Source organism: Mesoplodon mirus, assembly GCF_964341445.2.
Source record: "Mesoplodon mirus genome assembly, chromosome: 5".
In the NCBI taxonomy this organism is placed as follows: domain Eukaryota; kingdom Metazoa; phylum Chordata; class Mammalia; order Artiodactyla; family Ziphiidae; genus Mesoplodon; species Mesoplodon mirus.
The window spans coordinates 60,115,748-60,135,692 of NC_138980.1; the positions used below are offsets into that span (position 1 = coordinate 60,115,748).

Here is a 19,945-nt window from a genome sequence, read left to right on the forward strand (position 1 = left end):
TGGTCATCGTGTGTGTGTTTGTGTGTGTATAGTTCTATGCAGTTTTATTCCATGCGTATTCATATAACCATCATGATGCAAAATACAGAATTGTTCCATCACTACAAAGGAACTCCCTCATGCTACCACTTTATTGTCTACCTACCTCATCCCTGTCCCCTGGCAACTACTGACCTGTTTTCCATCTCTACAGTTTTGTCAATTTCAGAGCATTATATAAGTGGAATTATATAGTATGTCACTTTATGAAATTATTTTTGTTCATAAAGCATAATTCCCTTAAGATACATCCTAGTTTTTCACCTATCAATAATTTGACCCTTTTAATTGATGAGTAGTATTGCATTGTGTGGATGTACCAGACTTTGTTTGTCCATTCACCTGTTGAAGGACATTTGGGTTGTTTCTACTTTTTGGCTCTCAGGAATAGGACTGCTATGAACATTCCCATACAAGTTTTTATGGAAATGTAAGTTTTCATTTTTGGGGGATAAATGACCAAAAGTACAGTTGCTAAGTTGAATAGTTAATGCATGTTTCGTCTTTTTTTTTTTTTTAATTGAAATGTAGCTGACATACAGTATTATGTAATACATATTTAGTTTTATAGGAAGCTACCCAATTATTTTCTGGAGTGGCTGTACATTCCCCAACCAACAATGTATGAGAGAACTGCCATTTTTGATATGATATTTTCTCCTTTAAGAAATCTCTGGGGATTCCCTGGTGGCGCAGTGGTTGAGAGTCCGCCTGCCGATGCAGGGGGCGCGGGTTCGTGCCCTGGTCCGGGAAGATCCCACGTGCCGCGGAGCGGCTGGGCCTGTGAGCCATGGCCGCTGGGCCTGCGCGTCTCCAGAGCCAGTGCTCCGCAATGGGAGAGGCCACAGCAGTGAGAGGCCCGCGTACCGCAAAAAAAAAAAAAAAAAAAAAAAAAAAAAGAAATCTCTGAATATCCAGATTTTAAAAAATAAAAGATGTGTCTGGTGATGAAAACGTTTACCACTTAGATTGTGGTTTGTACAACTCTGAACATACTAAAAAACCACTGAATTGGTTACTTTAAATGGTGACCATTATGGTATGTGAGTTAGAGCTCAATAAAGATGGTAAAAAAATAAAAGGATATTACAAGAAGGGATCTAATTGTATTACAAAAAAAACTTATTCCTTCACTAAGTTTCTAGTATGATTAAGAATTGACCATGTGGCAGGCATTACATGTAATGCTTTACAGGATACACGTCAACTCCTGACCCATCTAGCGACTAGCGTGTCACTTAACCATTCTCAACATCTGCATCCTGTTCTGTAGTAAAATTACCTTCCTTTGTGAGGATTAAATGAAATAATGCATATAAAAGCATTTAGAATGCTGCCTGCCTAGTATCATCATCCTCATATTAAATTCATGGAAAGGCCTTTTCCCCTTACCAGTTCGTGACAGCCTGGTAACAGTATTATGAGAAAGTGAGCCATGTGTATTAATAAAAGATGACATATTTTCCCATTGTATATATAGGAGGACAAGGGAAGCAGCTGATGTTTACTGATCACCTACTATGCACCAGACACTGTATTTACTAGCCTCTGTTATGCACATTTAATCCAAACATTGCTCCACGACGGGAGTAGTATTATTGTCATGTAATAGAAGAGGAAACAAACTCAAAAAGCTTAAGAAAATATCCCGGTTTCATAAAGCAAGTATTTGATGTAACCAAGTTAGCAAACCAGGTCTGTGCCCCAAGTTCATGTTTTTCTACTTTCACAGATGAAAGGAATTAATTTAAATTAGACTTTTCTTCAGACTCTGCAATTAACTTAGGGTATTTAGGTCCTTGAAGCTTTTCTCTCCGCTTTATTCAGAAACTAAAATTTAGCATGTCTAAGGTTGTTGGTGTTTAAAACATTCTTAATATTTTAAATTTCATATTTGAATTTCATATTTTAAATTTTGACAAAATTTGGATATCCTTCTGGGAGTTCAGAAAGAGGTTTTTGTTCATCCTGGATTTCCAACTGTTTGGAGCTTGAATCAAAGTTAAAGTGCAAAAAAACAGAAGTGCTGGTGGGAAAGCCCATGGCCAGAAGCGCTCAGGAAGAAGTGAAGAGATAGATCCTAAAGATTCGAAGAAGGCAGAACACCCACTGCCAGACTCAGTTAAAAAACAAAACAGAAACAAAAAAAAGAATTCCATGCCAAGAGGAAAATTGTGTGCAATAATATGACAGCGAAACCATTTCTCAAGTTTATTCACCCGTGGATTAGTCTCTGTGTTCTTTCTCCGTCTTCTTTAAACTCCTTTTTCTTTAGAAACTGCCAAGTGTTGTAGTGGTAGCAAAGACGGGACTCTAGTGTCAGCAAATTTATTGAGAAAAACCACAGAGAGAAACTGTTTCTTTGCAGTGAGCCTCAAAGATTATACCTCCCATTCTTCAGGTTTATGGAGGAACTTGGCTGCAGGTTTCCCCTGGAAAGAAACAACAAGGGTTTGGAATTCCAGTCGGAAAACTTAGGTCTTCCTGATTTCTGGATCAATGCAAGGGCAGAATCCCAGTGAGCACTCGCATTGTTGTGAGACAGGAGATCCTCGGATAGGAACCCACTAATTGATTCTCAGGGCTTTAAGTGCCTGGCTTCATGCATTGGCATGTTATAAGTTATCTTATTGTCCTTTATTTTATTTGGTATAAAATAATAATAAACAGGAGCAGGAGAAACAAGGTCTGGTTCCCATATAATTAAAAAAACAAAACAAAACGGTCTTGGGTTGGGTTAGGAAGTTCTCTGAACTATGACAAATGACCTCAAAACTGGCTGAAAAACCCAAGAATGAAAAATGGCATGCTGCAGTTTCCAGGAGGATGCTGGAGAGATGGGCTTCAGACACATTTCATTTTGCATTGTTATTAATGGCTTGGAAAGAGGCTATAAACCTATTATGGCAATTATATCTTCAGATGAGGGTAAATAGGATGGTGCTAGAGACACTAGTGAGGAAGAGACATAGTACAGAGCAACCTAGAGAGATTAGAAATATGGACAGGAAATGAACAAATGAGATCAGCCTGGGGAAGTAGAAACATGCATCTGGAGAAATACATAATTTGAAAAACAGAGAGGTACGTAAAGGAAGGGTCATACTTGGAAAGCAACAATGGTAAATGGGCTTTCGAGCAGATATCCATTTTGGATATGTTTGAGACATGATGGAAAAATAATATGAAGGCCTGGTGTCCAGATAGCCTTTTGGAGAGCATTTTTTTCAAACAAGGGCATTTCTATTATCTCATTTAATTATCAGCCCAAAGAGGTTGGAAGCAAATAATGTATTCTCCATTGAAGAGATGAGGAGAGGTTAAGTGAGTTGCTTAAAGTCAAACCATTTGTTCCTAAAATAGACTTGGTTAAAACGTGGATCTCTTGACTCCTTATTTTTTTTTCGCTTTTCACGACAACACCTTGTCATGACGTCTTGGATGTCAGAATAGTAACTGTTTCTGGCTCAGGATTGACCCATCTCTTTCTGATATTGTGCCCGATTTGACTTCATCTGAGACTGAGCTTGGTGTGACTGAAGCTCTGAACAGGGGATAAACCCCACCCTGCCCCACAGTCCTGTATTTCCAGGATGAAGTGAGGCACTAGGTAATGGTTGGCGGATCTCTGGATTAGGAGTCAGAACCCTACAGTAATGGTGTTACTAACCTCAGGGTTCCGGGTGGGCAAACCGTATGTCTTCTCTAGTCTCCTGTGTTTTACCTGTAGGACTGAGTGGGTAGATTGCTTATGGTCTCATGGAATTGATCTCTTTGAAGATCTGAAAAAAGAATGAAGCTAGTGCAAATAGCCAATCAAAGACAGAGCAAGCAGCCCGAGAGGTGGTGGGGGGAGAGGGAGAGACCTCGACGCAGATGCGTGTGACATCCGGACTGTGAACACTTATTAGCATATGGCAAGCAGGCAAATTTACGTTTTCAAGGATCGCCCTTGCAAAACTTATCTCAGGCTCTTCTCTTGTGCCCTTGTTAGTTCCTGTCTGAAAGCTGACTCGTCATTTTTTTCTTTTCCTTGGTAATGAAGTATGAGTTTCGGTGCACCCTCATCTGCCCCTTTTGTGTGGACTGCACGTAGGAATCACTAGATGTCTTTTGAGTTCTGCCAAGCTCATTATGGCCTCTACGTCCACATGGGTAGGCTCCTTGCAGCCATATTTATGTCATGATTCCCCCATTCCGTTTCCATAGGTGATTAGATTGCAGGGTAACAACTGGCTCAAGCAGAGCCAGTTCCTTCCAGTTGGGAATTAGAACCAAGAGATACTCCTTTTATTCTCTGTGTGATTAGAACAAAGAAATATGGAGTAACTGAATGTGTAGAGAAAGGATGTAGCTAATGTTAACAGTGAATGTCCATGAGGCCTTAGAGGGGAAAAGAGATGGTGGCTGACAGATCCTGATTCCAGCCTGGCTGGATACCTACACTTGAATCTTTTCAATGCAGTCCCCTCCACCCCCATTTAAAAAAAAATGTTTTATTGAGATTAACTTTTTAACAAGGTGTTTTCACTGAGTCAACTGAATTGATATCCTGTTAACATGCAAATGAGCCCATCCTAAACTTTTTCTACCTCAGCCAACCCATTAGTCCTTCAGGATTCTGCTCCAAGGTGGGTTTACATTTGGGATGAGGTTGTTTGTGTATGTATGTGTGTATGTATATATGTACGTTGGTACGTATTCATCCAAGGCCATCATTTAACACACATCTCATAAGTGCCTTTATCTATGTGCTAGGGCACTGTGCTGGCACTGGGATACAGTAATGAATAAACAGAGACATACCCTCAAGGAGCCCGAGGAAGATGGCCAACAAAACAGATAATTATAACATACGCTATAAGCACGGTGCTGGAAGTTGACAGAGACTCAGGGAAGCACCAGGGGTCACTGGATGGGAAAGCTTTCTGGAGAAGGTAGTGCCTGAGTTGAGTCATAAAGGATTGTTTGGAGATTCCCAAGTTAAGAAGGGGGGATGATCGTTTCAGCAGAAGGTATGACATGGGCAAGGACTTGGAGGCAGGAAACAGCATGATGTGAAAGAAATGCCTGGTTCCTAGGGTTATTGGAACATAAAGTACAGTAAGGAGTTAAGAGAGATGAAGCCACAGAGATGAGGAGAGGCCTAGTATGGAAAGTTTTGTTCATCATATTAAGAATCTTAGACTTTAACTTGAGAGGACTGGGGAATGATTGGAGACTCCCATACAGGTAAATGACATTTAAGATGAGAGCATTTGCAGCCAGTTAAGCCGACTGTGCTCTTTTCCCCATGGGGGCCCGGTGCGCACTGGCTGCAAACAGCAGCCTCCTCGGTAGTGTATGCAGCCTGTTGCCTGTATGGGTTGCCCTAAGGGACCTTGGAGACAGCCCTTTCCAGTGGACATTAATGACTGGCATGCTGTCCCCAATCTAGGCTCCAGACAGGTATGCGTGGTGCCTTTGGAAAGCCCCAGGGCACAGTGGCCAGGGTCCACATTGGCCAGGTCATAATGTCCATCCGCACCAAGCTGCAGAACAAGGAGCATGTGATTGAGGCCCTCTGCAGGGCCAAGTTCAAGTTCCCTGGCCGCCAGAAGATCCACATCTCCAAGAAGTGGGGATTTACTAAGTTTAGTGCAGATGAATTTGAAAACATGGTGGCAGAAAAGCAGCTCATTCCAGATGGCTGTGGGGTCAAGTACGTCCCTAATCGTGGCTCCCTGGACAAATGGCAGGCCCTGCGCTCGTGAGAGCCTTGGCGCTGCCCCCTCCCTACCCATGCCCACCAATAAACTCTACTTTCTTTCCCCTGTCAAAAAAAAAAAAAAAAAAAGATGAGAGCAGAATGATAAGAAGGACCCAAACTGGTTGAGGTTGATCCAGTCAGGGGAAGCAGACAGTAAAAAAGCACCAAGGACTAAGGCTCAGGTTTCTGGTTAAAGACCAGGTGAAACGAGGTATCACCCACTGAGGTGCAAAGCATTGGAGAAAGTACAGAAGGTTCTGGAACCTATCTGAGACATGTTGAGTGTTCTGGTTTCCCTAGGAATCAGATCATAAGACAAGATTAACATGGTTTTCTATGGGATGCTCTTGAGATCAACACCAGTGGATGGGAAGGAAGGGGAAGTGGAAAAGGAAGCAGAATTGAGTAGAAGGAAAATGTAGCCTCAATAGAAATCACAGCTGGCCCTACCAGGAGGTCTGGAGAGAGGACGAACCTTCAGATCTGGCCTGAGTCATTTGTATCATTGGATGTGCGCCACTCCCCAAGGCAATGTCATCTGGGGCAAAGTGGACCTCCTTAGCTGAAGCAACATGCAAAGGTGGCTGACAGATGAGAGCCTCTGCTGGTGGCACTTACGTAGCTGGGGTCATAAGCCCTTTCCTCCCTAAGGGGGATCCGGGTGGTGCATCACAGAGCCCACCACAGTGGGGTAGAGGTGCCTGTGGCTTCAGGTGGAGACACCCCTTGTGCTATTGGATGTATGAGCTTGACACCGAGAGAGGGGTCTGGCTAGGGATGAGGACTGGGAGGTGGTGTCGCATCAGTGATGAGAATGCTTGATCTTTTCGGGCTCATGCACGCTTTGGAGAATCTGAAGAAAACTAGAGACTCGCCCTCCCCAGGAAAAAATATGCCAAAATACATACCTACAGAATTTGCTCGGCTTTCTTTGGACTGGGTGCACTCAATAACACTCTGTACCCTGGGCCACATCATGCAGTATTTTAATTAATCAGGTCAATCCATCCAGTTTCTTGAAGCATTCACAGAATATCAGGTACTGTCCATTATTTCACCTAATCCTCATACCATATAAGTTAACCATATTAGCCCATTTTACAGACAAGGAAACTGAGTTTAAATGAACTTGTCCAGGGGCACCATTGTTAGCAGGCACCACATGGCTTAGAATTGCAATCTGTGTGACTAGCAGAGTTGGATTCCATTTCTGAGCTCCATAGTGGGCTCTCTGTGTGCCCACTTGGGCATTATCAGGGTAACCGTGGATTCTTGCCAAGTGGGGAGGAAAGCCAGTGGCCCTGGGTATCAGTCAAGAAGGTTTATGGACACCATCCTCCAGCAGCCATCAGGGTGCAGAGACCTGCGTTGCTGGGGAAGGAGAATCTACTGCTGGCATCAGGCAGACGGCTCCAGGGTGCAGGGGAGGGGGGCGCAGGCCAGGCTCCCAGGGTGATGTTAGCTTGAGGTGGGGCCCAGTGGTCATAGGAGTTTTGGCAGGGGAGGAGGACCAGCCAGTCCCTCACTCTGTCCCTGGTGGGCAGGTGGCTGCCTCAGATATTTTTCTCTTGTATGGATGTTGTCATGGAAAATAGGCTCTCTTATGTTCTCAAGTTCATAGTCTAGTTACTTTCTATTTTACTTGAAAAAAAATGTCATATGAGTGTCATTTGTACTGTCCTTACTTCTAAGAGCCTTTACCATCTTTTTTTTTTGTGTGTGTGGTACGTGGGCCTCTCACTGTTGTGGCCTCTCCCGTTGCAGAGCACAGGCTCCGGACGCACAGTCTCAGCGGCCATGGCTCACGGGCCTAGCCGCTCCACGGTATGTGGGATCTTCCCGGACCGGGGCACGAACCTGTGTCCCCTGCATCGGCAGGTGGACTCTCAACCACTGCGCCACCAGGGAAGCCCTACCATCTTTTTATACTAGTTAATGAGAAGTCAGTTAGCAAGACCATAGTAAATTTGTCATCACAAAGTGAATGAGTCAAATCAGCCTTCTGTGTCAAACATAGTTTCTACCTTTATCTGAGTAGGATCTCTTACAACAAACTTTGTGATAAAGTAGTTTCCCATGAGAACCTTTCATAGTCCCAAGGTTTTAAGCGAGGAGACCTTGCATTGAAACATTACAGAAGCTTTAGGGATTTAGAGAGAAACTCAACTTTATGCTGACAAAATGGAGACTAAATACAGATTCACCTTAAATTGTTTAGTAAATGTGTAAATATTCAGTAACTGTTTCCCTTAAAGCTACCCCTACAAGTGATTTCCAGGGCTCCTGCTTAGAAAAAAGAGAGTGGCCCCAATCTTAACTTTAATTTTAGTTAAAGCTGAGTCAAAGATATGCGGCTGTTTATAATAATTGTTTTCCACAGTGGCATTAGCTTACAACAGAACCATTATTCTACTAACCAGAATCTTGTTATATATTACTTTCTCTCTTGCTATAGAGAATCCCCAGGAAATGTATAAACTAGGCAAGTGTCAATAACAAAATGTGTTCATCTCTCTTGTCAGCAATACTTTGGGGTTCTTGGAGGTCATTGGAAATTATCTGTGGCTATGAAGTCATGAAAACAGGACTTGGTTACTTTTAAAAATATGTATTAATTATACATACCTTTTTGGAAGATGCTCGGTATATTGTACTGTAAATTCAGACAGTCCTTATCAACTTTGGTTATGATTACAGCAGGGAAGCAAGAGTAGAATTTGACTGGGGCCTAGATTGGTCAGGGCTTCTCCATTTTTAACCCACTCACTGTCACAGGGACTCCAAAACCTGTTCTTTTAATCACTCTATGACATAAAAATACACACCAGCAATTCCTTTTAAATGAATCAGCTCATCTGTTTGTTTTATCAGACCTGTTCTTTCATGTTCGAAAGAACATGTATGTGTCAGCATATCCACTCAGCTCTTCTACTGACCCATTTTACAGATGAGGCAAGCTTAGAAGTTTTTCAGGCTAATTCCAAAGTCAGCTAATTTGAAATGAATTTAGAAAACCTAAGTTTTTCTCTATTTCAGTCTCTGGTTCCTGCCTCTTATGTTCACTGTCTCCAATAAGAAAATGAGTATCTGGATCTTCAAAAGTGACCAAGCACTCTGCCTGGGGCCAGGTCAGCATTTGTCTTGAGGTCAGAAATCCAGGGTTTCACTTGGGATTCAGTGCACACAGGTGACCCGTCCAACTAAGAAGCACTTATTCGTTGACATACCAGTGATGTGTGGGAGGAGCCTGTTTTCCACTCCAGTGTTCCTTTGGGAATTTGCTCAGAAAAACCTGTGACTAGACCCTCAGGCATATGTCTCTGCCATTCCTATTTGTCTGAAAAGATAGGGAGCCAGAGGCTGATGAGGCCCTATGGTCCTGGAGCCTTTGCTACAGCTGAGTACAGGAAACCGGAGGGGGAAAAAAAAAGACATGCAGCCAAAGTCCCTTCCTGGAGGCGGATGGGAAACCTGGAAAATATAAACTGGGGTTGCAGCCTTGCACTTGGGGGTTGGCTTGCTATTTTGAGCCTCCATCCAAGAGTGAGTCTCACATCCCTCATCTGGGGGTGAGCTGTTGTGCTGGGCCCGGAGAGATCTGAATCCAATCACATGTGTTTCCATTCAGCCCAAAGGTGAAACTGATTGCATGTGACCATAGATCCAGCGGCTCCAGCCCGTGCTGTCAAACTGGCTTTTAGCAGAGGGTTGGGCAGTTCCAGGATTCAATCTTGTGGTTTAGGGCCCAATGCGGGTGGAGTGAGGGGGTGCTGGGGAGGAGGTTGCTCCCCAGAGATAACTCACTGCTGTCTCAGTTCTGAACAGGCACCAAAGTCTGCTTCAGGAAAGAGCAGCCCTCACCTTTGAGACACAGAGTTCCTATCCCATAATGCCTAAATAACTCAGTCTCCAAGTGGTCGGATATCAGAAATTCAGGTGACTCTAAGCCAGGCAGGTGGCATAAAAACATGGAAGCCAACCCTACGTGAAGGAAGAGGAAGCAGCAGACATTATACCTAATTGGGGAATACATGTTTGTTCCAAAGGGCAGCCAGTCTTCAGCTGTAGCTGACGGGCAACACTGTGTATCTAAGAGCCCAGAATTGCCAAGTTTTCCAATTTTTAAAGAAATCTAAATTTGAGTATGAAATCTATACATTTAAAAATATTGGCTAAATTGGGCTTCCCTGGTGGCACAGTGGTTGAGAGTCCGCCTGCCGATGCAGGGAACACGGGTTCGTGCCCCGGTCCGGGAGGATCCCACATGCCGCGGAGCGGCTGCGTCCGTGAGCCATGGCCGCTGAGCCTGCACATCCGGAGCCTGTGTTCCGCAACGGGAGAGGCCACAACAGTGAGAGGCCCGCGTACCGCAAAAAAAAAAAAAAAATTGGCTAAATAAAAAATGTCACTCCACATAAATATTCATTTAATATCAGCCTCACTGTTGCAGGTTGGGTTTCCTGGGAAGCAGATTCTGAGAAGAATAAGATGCAGGAAGTGTATTAGGGAGTGTGCTTAGGCTCAACCTCTGTGGAAGAGAAGGGAAAGGAAGCATTGGGTGGAGAGGGAAGTTGAGCTGTGATGTGGTCTTAACAAAGGCTTCAGTTGACCTTATAGGTCTGACACTGGGATAATCCATTAGAGTTGTTGCCCTTTTGTACCTGGGAGGCCAGGCTTTTATATGCTCACATTAGCAATTACTGGATCAGGCTGCCCTTGCGGGAGTGGGTACCTTAGACAAGGGCAGTTTCCAGGAAGGGGCTGAGACCTTCAGCTCTGAATTGGGGGCTGGGTGGAGATTCTTGTGTCCATGCAGACCCCTCCTTGCTCTGCTCAGATTGACCTCCTTGTGTAATTTCTGGGAGCAAAAACTCCAGGATCTGTGTGTGCCTCTTCTCTTGGGGGTCTCAGGGCCTCTTCACCACAGCTGCTCTTAGGGCCACAGTAGTACTCATTAATGTCCTCTCCTAACCATTCTCGATTCCCTTCACTCTTAGCTAACTCCTCTGCTGGTCCAGGTGGTGTACTTGGTGTTGGAACATGGACCTGCATCTCTGAGGGGTAAGAGACCCCGGTCACCATGTTCATCTCAGGTTACAGCTGGTGTACTTGTTCATTTACCATCAAGATCAGGCAGGGCTGTACCTGAAAGAACCCCTGTGGATCATAAGAGTGTCCGACCTACCCCTCCCTGCCCCCATTGTGCAATAGCAGCCCTGTCTCCTCCTTCTCTTCATGGTCCTACCAAGAAGGATGCCAACTCTCCTTGCCTGTTTAGTCCCTGAACAGAAAGAGCCCAAGGTGCCCTATAACTGCTGTAATTTGTAGTTCAGCAGAGTTCTTGCTGTGCCCCCTGGTAGAAGCACTTGCCCTTTGGGGAAAAGATACTAAACAACCCAGAGTTGCAGGGGTGGGAAACACATATTTCCCAATTGGGTCCTTGGCAGTGAAGGTATAAGGGGTCACTCCTGCTTCTTCCCCTTGTTTCTGGGATCCATGTGTTCTTCCTTTGGAAACACAGCACCATATAAAGGGCACTGATTTACAATGCACAGTGCATCCTGGAGGGTGGTGCCTTATCCTTGCAAGGAGTCGTCTCTGAAATGGTGCTTCAGTCGTGCCTTCAGTAGGCCATTCCTCCTTGCTCAGGTTGGCAGGTTCAGGGTGATGCAGTATTTGATATAATTAGTGGATCCTACAGTCATGTGGCCTTTCTTGCATCTCATTTGCCGTTAAACAAGCCCCTTGGTCTGATGTGTGATGCTATGTGGATCCCATGCCAGTGCCTCAAACACTCCGGAAGTCCTCAAATAGAGTTGACTGAGGCCACAGAAACAGAAGATGCAAATCCATATCTAGAATATGTGTTTGTTTCTGTAAAAGTGAATCACTGTGCTTTCCAGTGTGAAAGGGGTCTAAGGCCGTCTACACAAGTGGCTGTGTGTATCTTTGAGGCATGGTGCCATCTTGGGGAGGAAGTGTTGCTCTGTGTTGCTGGCAGGATGGATGTTTGACAGCACCAGTAGCTGGGTCAGCACTGGTGACTGGGTATTGGTTCCCTGCGTGGCCTCTATCCCTGTCACCATGTCTTGTCTACTCCATGTGCTCATTGAACCAGCACTGGGGTTGGCTGATGATGGAGGGTGGCTGATGTCAGCTGACTGAGTCATTTTGTCTGCCGCATCGTTGAGTGCCTCTTCCGTGATGGGTGCTCTCTGGAGGGCATTAAAATACAATACATATATCTTCATTCTTGATGCCCACTCACCTGGTCTACCACGTGCTGCTAGCTAAGGCCACCTTTTCCTTGATCTTTAATCTTTCCCCTTACCGCCTAGGAATACTTCAACACTCTGTATAATCTTGAGCCACTTTTCTTCTCCAACATTATGTATAATCTTGAGTCACTGTTCTTTCCAAAGTGGATGACTAGCTGTACTGTCTGAAACTCTGGACATCTGGGAAGAGAGCTCTTCACTATTGTCTTTCAACACCACCCCTGGGTGGGACTGTCATGTGGCCATGGTCTGTTTTCAATATGATCTAGATGCTGAGCCATTCTATCTAGAAGTCAGGCTCAGAGGTTTTCCTCCTCCACCAGCTGATCCTCAGGGCCATGGGTGTGTGCTAGCAGGAAGGTACTGGAGCAGCAGCAGTGGATGACATGGGAGATGGGGCCACCTGCTCAGGTAGTTTACTTGTGCCCTTCAGCCCTTCTCATGATCAATTGCTGCTGGGCCAACTTGGTCTTGTGACTTGGTGGGTCTGATAGAACCCAGCTCATAATGGACATTTCTGGCCACTTCATGACCCTGGTCAAGCCCTCCATCTCTACCAGGGCCCAGTAGCACTCAAGGACCTATTTTTCAAATAGTGCATAATTTTCTTACTCCAGAGCCCTAAGAGTGTAAATTGTGATACTTCTGTTGGGACTGCATAACCTTCACATGGTGGCTTTTCCCACCACAAATACCTCCAGTGCTGTAGAGTTTATTGGGTCTTATGGCTGAAGTGGCAGGGCTGTTTGCACTTGCATCCTGGATCTGCTGCAGAGCCCTTTCCTGCCCCAGGCGCGGCTCAGAATGGACAGCCTTTGATGTAAATGTGCTGTAGAAGTATTTCTAGGACTAAGTTGTCTTTAAAACCTAAAGAGGCCTCCCAGGCTTTGTGTGGAGAAGGCCAGGCACCTGCAGAATCATTCTCTACTGAGGAAATGAATGAGAACGTCCATCCAGGAAGATGTAGGATTGCATACCTTGCTCATGCTGATATAGGTTTGATTTTGGAATAAGCCCATGGGAGTACTTTCCTGTGGCTATCGTATTTTTTTTCTTTTTTTGGCTTATGTGTTTCAAGGGTGGGATTGTTTGTCAGGTTATTTCTGTGTATTTAATATGTAAACATCTAATAATAGCAGGTGAATCACCACTTTGATTTTCATTCTGTGACACTGGAAGTACACGACTAGGATTTCCTTTGTTTGAAATGTAGGTAAAATTAATGGACCCAAATGACTTGATGGGAAGTTCTGAGATGAAATGTTTATTCACATTAGAATAGCCTATATATTTCACAAAAGCCTGGTATATGTCTTTTGCCCCTTCAAAACTCTTCCGTATTTGTTTTGGGACTATGTTTTTCTTCATCCTTCAAATCAGGACCAGGGGAAATGTTTACCCATATCAACAGAGCAAAGTATAAATTTGTTTTTAAAAAGTAGAAAGTATTTTTAATAGTCAAAACTGTGTGAATTACTAAGCACTTATTTTAGATATTTTGGAGGTTAAAAGGAAGACAGAATATTCTTGACTTTCCCCTCTATTCAATTAATTTTCCCCCATTGATTCTACTCTATTCCAAGCTTTATAAAAGAGCTGGAGACTACCAAGATAAATAAGACATAGTCCTGGACACAAACGAATTCAGCAAATAATAATCAGAACATTAAAGATAATGGTAGGAATAGCTGCCATCTAATTAACTTTGTGCTACGAGCTTTACGTGAATAATCTTATTTAATCTTCAATATGTTCACTGTCCTTTACCCCCATATACACTTGTGCCCTCCCTTCCCTCTTAACCAGCTTAGATCCCATGGTTTATCCTCAATTCCCTTGAGTTTCTTTCTCCCTTCTCAGCACTCATCTAGCAAAACCCTTGTGAAAGTCCACACGCTGCCTACTCCATGCCTGCATGTATACAGCTGTACATGACTGGAGGCGTAGCCACACCATGCTTACGGGTCTCTCTTTAAATTTATGGCCACTACCTAAGGGGAATCCCTAGTGCTGCCAGGGAATCACACGGTATTTCCCTAGCCCCTTTAATCTCCTAAAAACTGATTTTATACCAGCTCCTTTCCCCTCTTAACTTTCAGTACCCTCTCTCCCAGACTGGCTTAGCTGATGGCAGAGAAAACAGACACAGTCAGAAGAGAACTGCCATAAACTCCCACCATGAAATTTACCTAGCTGCCTGTCTCTGTGCCGGTATACTCTTCCCCTTGGTTACTCGAGGAGAAACAGTCCTTGCTCCTGGCTAAGGGGAAGCCCTCCATTTGAACACTAGATGTCACCTGTGTTGTCTGTTCAAGAACCCCGACAGCAGTTGTTCCATTTCTCTCCTGCATCGTGAAGTTTCCTCTTCTTTCTGAATCAGTCCCATTGGCATAAGCCGTGCTATTTCCCTCATATTAGATTCTACTTTCTCTGCTAGTTACTGCTCCATATCCTTGTCCCCGTTTACAAAAAACCCCTTGAAAGAGTTGCCTGAATTAGGTGTTTCCAGTTTCCACTTTGATTTTCTTTTGGAAACGCTCCAGTCAGATTTGAGCTCCACAACTTCATTAAGACTGCTCTAGCACGCATACACACATGGTAGGTACACAGTAAATCTTACCAGAATAATTTAATACTCGCTTACACATACACAAAAAACCCCCACTGTGAGGTGGGTATGAAGATACTCATTTTATAGGTGCTCTGGTCAAGGTCCTTGGTGATTTCACGCACTGATGAATTCTCAGTTCCCATCGTCCTTGACCTTTCAACAGCATGTGAACACTTTCTCTTTTTTGAAATAATTTTATTTCTTGACCTTCACAATACTGTACTCTCATGGTGTCCCCGCTGTCTCATTGACCACTGTCTCTGATGCTTTTTCTGGTTCTTCCTTTACCCTCAGGATGCTTACTTATCTCAGAGCTCTACCTCCACTCACGTCCTTGGTCAGCTCATCCAGCATTGTTCCTTTATATAATAGCTAGAGGTTGACTGCTCCCGAATTTGTATCTCTGGCCCAGATGTTCCCTTAGATTTCTAATCTCGAATATCTACCTGCCTGCTCAACATTTCACTTGGATGTTTAATAGGAAGGTCCACAAGCATATTCCTGACTTTCCCCACCAATCCCAGTCCTCCCACAATTTTCCCTATCTCACCTTCATCTTTTGAGTTGCTCAGGCCGACACATTTAGTGTCATCTTTGATTCCTCTCTCTCATACCCCAGTCAAATCCATCAGCAAATATTGCTGGCTTAACCTTGAATCATATCCAATATCTGACCATTTCGCACTGCTTCCACTGTTACGATTTGGTTCAAGCAGCCGCCATCTCACCAGACCTTCTGTGATCCCTGATACGGAAAATTCCAGCCCATCCTCAAGACACTGGAATGACTTTCATTTCCCCATCCCTGCTGTATTTATCCCCAGTGCACTTGCCACCATTTTAAACACTATATACTTTTTAAAACACTATATAATTTTTTACTCTTGATTTATGCCTTCTCTAGAATGGAGAAGCTTCAAGAGGGCAGGGATTTTGTCAATTTTATTCAAATATTTGTATCCCTAGTGCCTAGATACCCATAATAGGTACTCAATTAATATTAGTTGAATGAATTAATAAATCATCACAAAAACACTGTATGGTAGGTAATAAGATGGTCATTTTAGAGGTGAGGTAACCAAGGCTCAGAAGGTTGAAATAATCTGCTGAAGGTCATAGAAACAGGAGCTGGATGAATTGGAATGTAGCAGAGGTCCCTCTATTCCCAAGTCCAGATCCTTAAACAGTATACCATCCTGGATTCTAGTCCATAGTTTTCCTTCTGAACTCAATATCATTTTTTTTTTTTCATTTTTAATTAATTAATTAATTAAATTTATTTTTGGCTGTGTTGGGTCTTCGCTGCTGCATGCAGGCTTTCTCTAGTTGCGGTGAGCAGGGGCTACTCTTCGTTGCAGTGTGTGGGCTTCTCATTGCGGTGGCTTCTCTTGTTCTCTTCTTGAGCACGGGCTCTAGGCGCACGGGCTTCAGTAGTTGTGGCACACAGGCTCAATAGTTGTGGCTCATTGGCTCTAGAGCGCAGGCTCAGCAGTTGTGGCGCCTGGGCTTAGTTGTTCCGCGGCATGTGGGATCTTCGCGGACCAGGGATCAAACCCGTGTCCCCTGCATTGGCAGATGGGTTCTTAACCACTGCACCACCAGGGAAGTTCCTTCATTTTTTTTTTTAAAGGAAGTTCTTTAAATTAACACAAGGCCTTTGATCTTCTCTTACACTTTGATGGCAGCTCCTTTCGAGCCACAGCTCTCTAATCACTGCTCAGGTACCAAATCTATTCTATGGAGTCATTCTTTGGTCCATGTATTGCCTTGGAATTTTGTGATTGTATCCTATTAGCAAAGTGATTCCTCACCATCCTGAATTCACCTGCTCTGAAATCTAGAATCAGGAAACTCTAAGAAGGCTTACGGAAGCAAAAATAGATATTCTTAAATCTAGATTCTCACCACATGCCCTTCAATTACAGGAAAGTTCTTATTCCATTTCTTTCTTCAGACACAGTTTGAAACATTCTTACATTCACTCACCTAATAATAATTGAGCAGTTTCTATGGGCAAGGCTCTATTTCACACACTCAGGACCCAGCAGTGAATAAAACAGACACATTCCCTGCCCTCAGGGAGTTTACATTCTAGGGATGAGAAGGAAGATAATACTTAATAATAAATTAATATATTATGTGGTGAAAAAGTACTGTGAAGATAAATAAAGCATAGAAGGGGGCTAACAGGTGACAGATGGTATTCTCTTAAATAAGCGTATAAAATAAACTCCCTGAGATCCGGGATATTATTATTATTGACATCTGTAGCACAGGGTGAATACTGTGTGAGTATTGTGAGAATGAATGAATAACAGTGAAGAAGAGAGCCCAGTTAGGAGGTTACTGCAGTAGTCCAGGTGATAGCTGAGGGTGGCTGGACACAGAGAGAAGCTCTGTAGATGGAGAGAAGAGATCATAGTGTGTATATATGTAAAAGACAGAACCAATAGTATTTCCTGACAGATTGGATGTGGAGTGCAAATTGGATTGGACTGAAGGAGAGAAGTCAAGGTTTGGATGATGCCAAACTTTTGGTCTGAGCAACTAGAATAAAGTAGCCTTGACTGAGGTGTGGGAAGTCTATGGATGTGGTAGGTTTGGTGGCCAAAATTAAGTTTCTTTGGGACCATAAAGTCGCTCAGTGTCTCCCTCTCCCTCTCTCATAGTTTCCTGAGATATCTAAAGCCAAGTACTGCTGTGTATCCAAGGAAAACCATTCAGAGTCATTCTACTGTGGAAAACATCCATGCCAGTTCCACTCCTCACTCTCTTGGCCAGACACAGAGGCATCCTGTGTTGATCACGGCCTTTCTTCTTATTCCTTGAATAAGAAAGCCACCGCCAAGGAAGGCTTTTTTCTTCAAACTCATCTTAGACACTTGATTTTGATTTAAGAAAGAGAAAGATGATTGAAGGGGATGAAAGAGGGAAAAAATAGTGTTTGTTGTACATTTCTGCTGATGGCAACAGCTTGAACCGATTAGTTGGTTATTATGCATTCCTGTGCATGGCTTTTCACAGCAGTCTGATCCAGAGAAACACATCACAAGTCCTATTCTGCATGGCTTCTTGCATGCAAGCCTGACCTCAAAGAGATTAACCAAGTCTTGTAATTTGAAACAACAGACACACACAAAATCATCAAGTGATCAAAAATATGGTATAAATCTATTTAGTAGAGAGTGTTCTGGATTATAATGACAGTAACAGAAGAGATAATTAGGATGCAAAGAAAGGAAACAAAAACCCGACAAACCCATGAAATTAAAAAAAGGAAGGCAGTGGTATTTCTTTAGGATTGTAAATGTCCCCTATGTACCTTTTGCTTTTCCTAAGAAGAACTTGCAAGATCCTTTCAAATAAATTTGGAGCAGTTAAAACTATGGGAAAGGTTCAGAGAGACCTCTGCAGGGTTTCATAGTATGTAGTTAATTCTCTTTTTACTCTGTTCTAAATATAATCCTGCTCATTTGCATGCCAATCCCCAGAATGCTTTGTAATTTCACAACTCTTGGCTAGTGGTCTCAGCACTTAAGCTTTAAGAACAAAGCGAAATGTTTAGGGCGTGCCTTTCACTTCAGTCTTTTTTTTTTTTTTTTCTCCCTGTGCTTTGCAAAAGAGTACAGGGAGGTGACCTTTGCTTTGCATTCATCCTCCAAGAGTATCACAGAAATAAAGTGGAGAATGCTGTGGACTTCTGTGAAGACTGCATTCAGTCCGTCTAGTTACCCATGAATAACCAGCCACTGGATTAACTCGAGAAGGAGTGTTTCAGGGGGGCTTAGTCTGCCGTTTGATTAGGTGACCAGGCTGGTTCATTTCAGGTTTATGGAAAGCCCAAGCTGGAGTATTCTGTACCCTCTTTCTGTGGATGCTTTATATAGCTTCTCTATTGCAGAGGAAGCCTTCAAATTAATGAGGAGATGTTCCGAACTGTGGTCGGTGGCCTGCCTTGGAGAAATGTGAATTCAAGATCTCTAAGACAGACCTAGTCATGCTCCGTGATATCTACAGAATTTCTACTTAGGGAGGATTAGGATCCACAAGGGGGTGTGGTGGTCGTGGGAGACTTGTCTTTAGAATTTTTGCATAGCAAGCCATTTTTGTTGTTGTTGTTATCCAAGTGGTATATTGGGGATTATTTTTTTCAGGAGAGCTGAGAAAGCTCCCCCATCCGACCATCCCTCAGCCCCGAGCCACAGTGGCTCCTCCAAATACGCCCCCCTTGGCCGTTTATTTGGAGCGGGTAGCAAAAGGATAATATATTCCAGCACCGAAAGCTCATGTTTTTGCTCCTAATAGCACATTGATCTCTGTCTATCAGCCTTGCCTAAAGTAAACTCGGCATTGTGAACAGCGCACACCACCAGATCGCTCACAAAACCCACGGCTGCGCAGTAATGTGCCAGGGCGTTTGGCTTCTCACTACAGGTGTTTTCTACTCTTTACTCACGGAGCAGCGTTAATGCTTTTTCTTCGATTCTGAGAGCCAGACAGTGGAGTTCCTTTAAAACATTCTTTTGAGAATTATTTTTACAATACAGAGAACGGCTGATGGTAGCTGACACGGTGCCCCCTCGCAGCCGTCCGAGAGTGAGGGGTTGCTTCGCATTTTCTGATGCCTATTTTCATGGTCTCGGGATAGCAGCGGCCGGCCAGGCTGCACAAAGTCAGCCCAGTTCTCGGCTTTCTAAGGGGTCGCGGCGGCTGTTTACACACCCAGCGACCAGCAGAGGCGGCGCTCGGCCTCCGCGGTAACAAAGGCAGCTGCCGTCGCATCCAGCCCGCGCGGTGGCGAAGGAGAGCGGGTTCCGGGAGGGAAGTCCAGAGCCGTCTCCTTTCTGAAACCAGGGTGGGGAAGATGGGGAATCGGATCACGGGCAAGTCGGAGGCGTGGGCGCTTTCCCGGGCTGCGGCGGGGCCAGGAAGGCTACGCCGGTGCTTCTCTGCCGCCGACACCAGCGACTGCAGCATCCCCGCCCCGAACAGTCCCTCGCGCCCCCTGGTGGCGGTGGAGCAGGCTGGCTCCGCTGCACTCGCAAGTCATCATAAAAAAAAAAAGGAAGAAAAAGTGGGTGAGGCAGATGCAAGGAGGAAAATCAATAGGGATAAGAGAGAAGAGGGAGGAGTCGCGGATCAGCCATTCTTGTCTTACGGGGTCCCAGCTGGCACCGCAAAAGAAAGGGGGAAAAAAAAAAAAGCCCGGGCGTGAACGCGAGTGGAGGAGGGTGTGTGTGGGGGGGGTCGGGGGTGAAAGGGGGACCG

At 44.3% G+C, this 19,945-nt stretch overlaps 1 protein-coding gene across 1 annotated transcript in view; it reads left to right on the top strand.

Moving 5' to 3' along the window:
- The window catches only part of DPYSL3 (dihydropyrimidinase like 3), a 115,902-nt gene that overhangs the window by 29,520 nt on the left and 66,437 nt on the right, over positions 1-19,945 (top strand). The gene's annotated exons all lie outside the window — the stretch shown is intronic.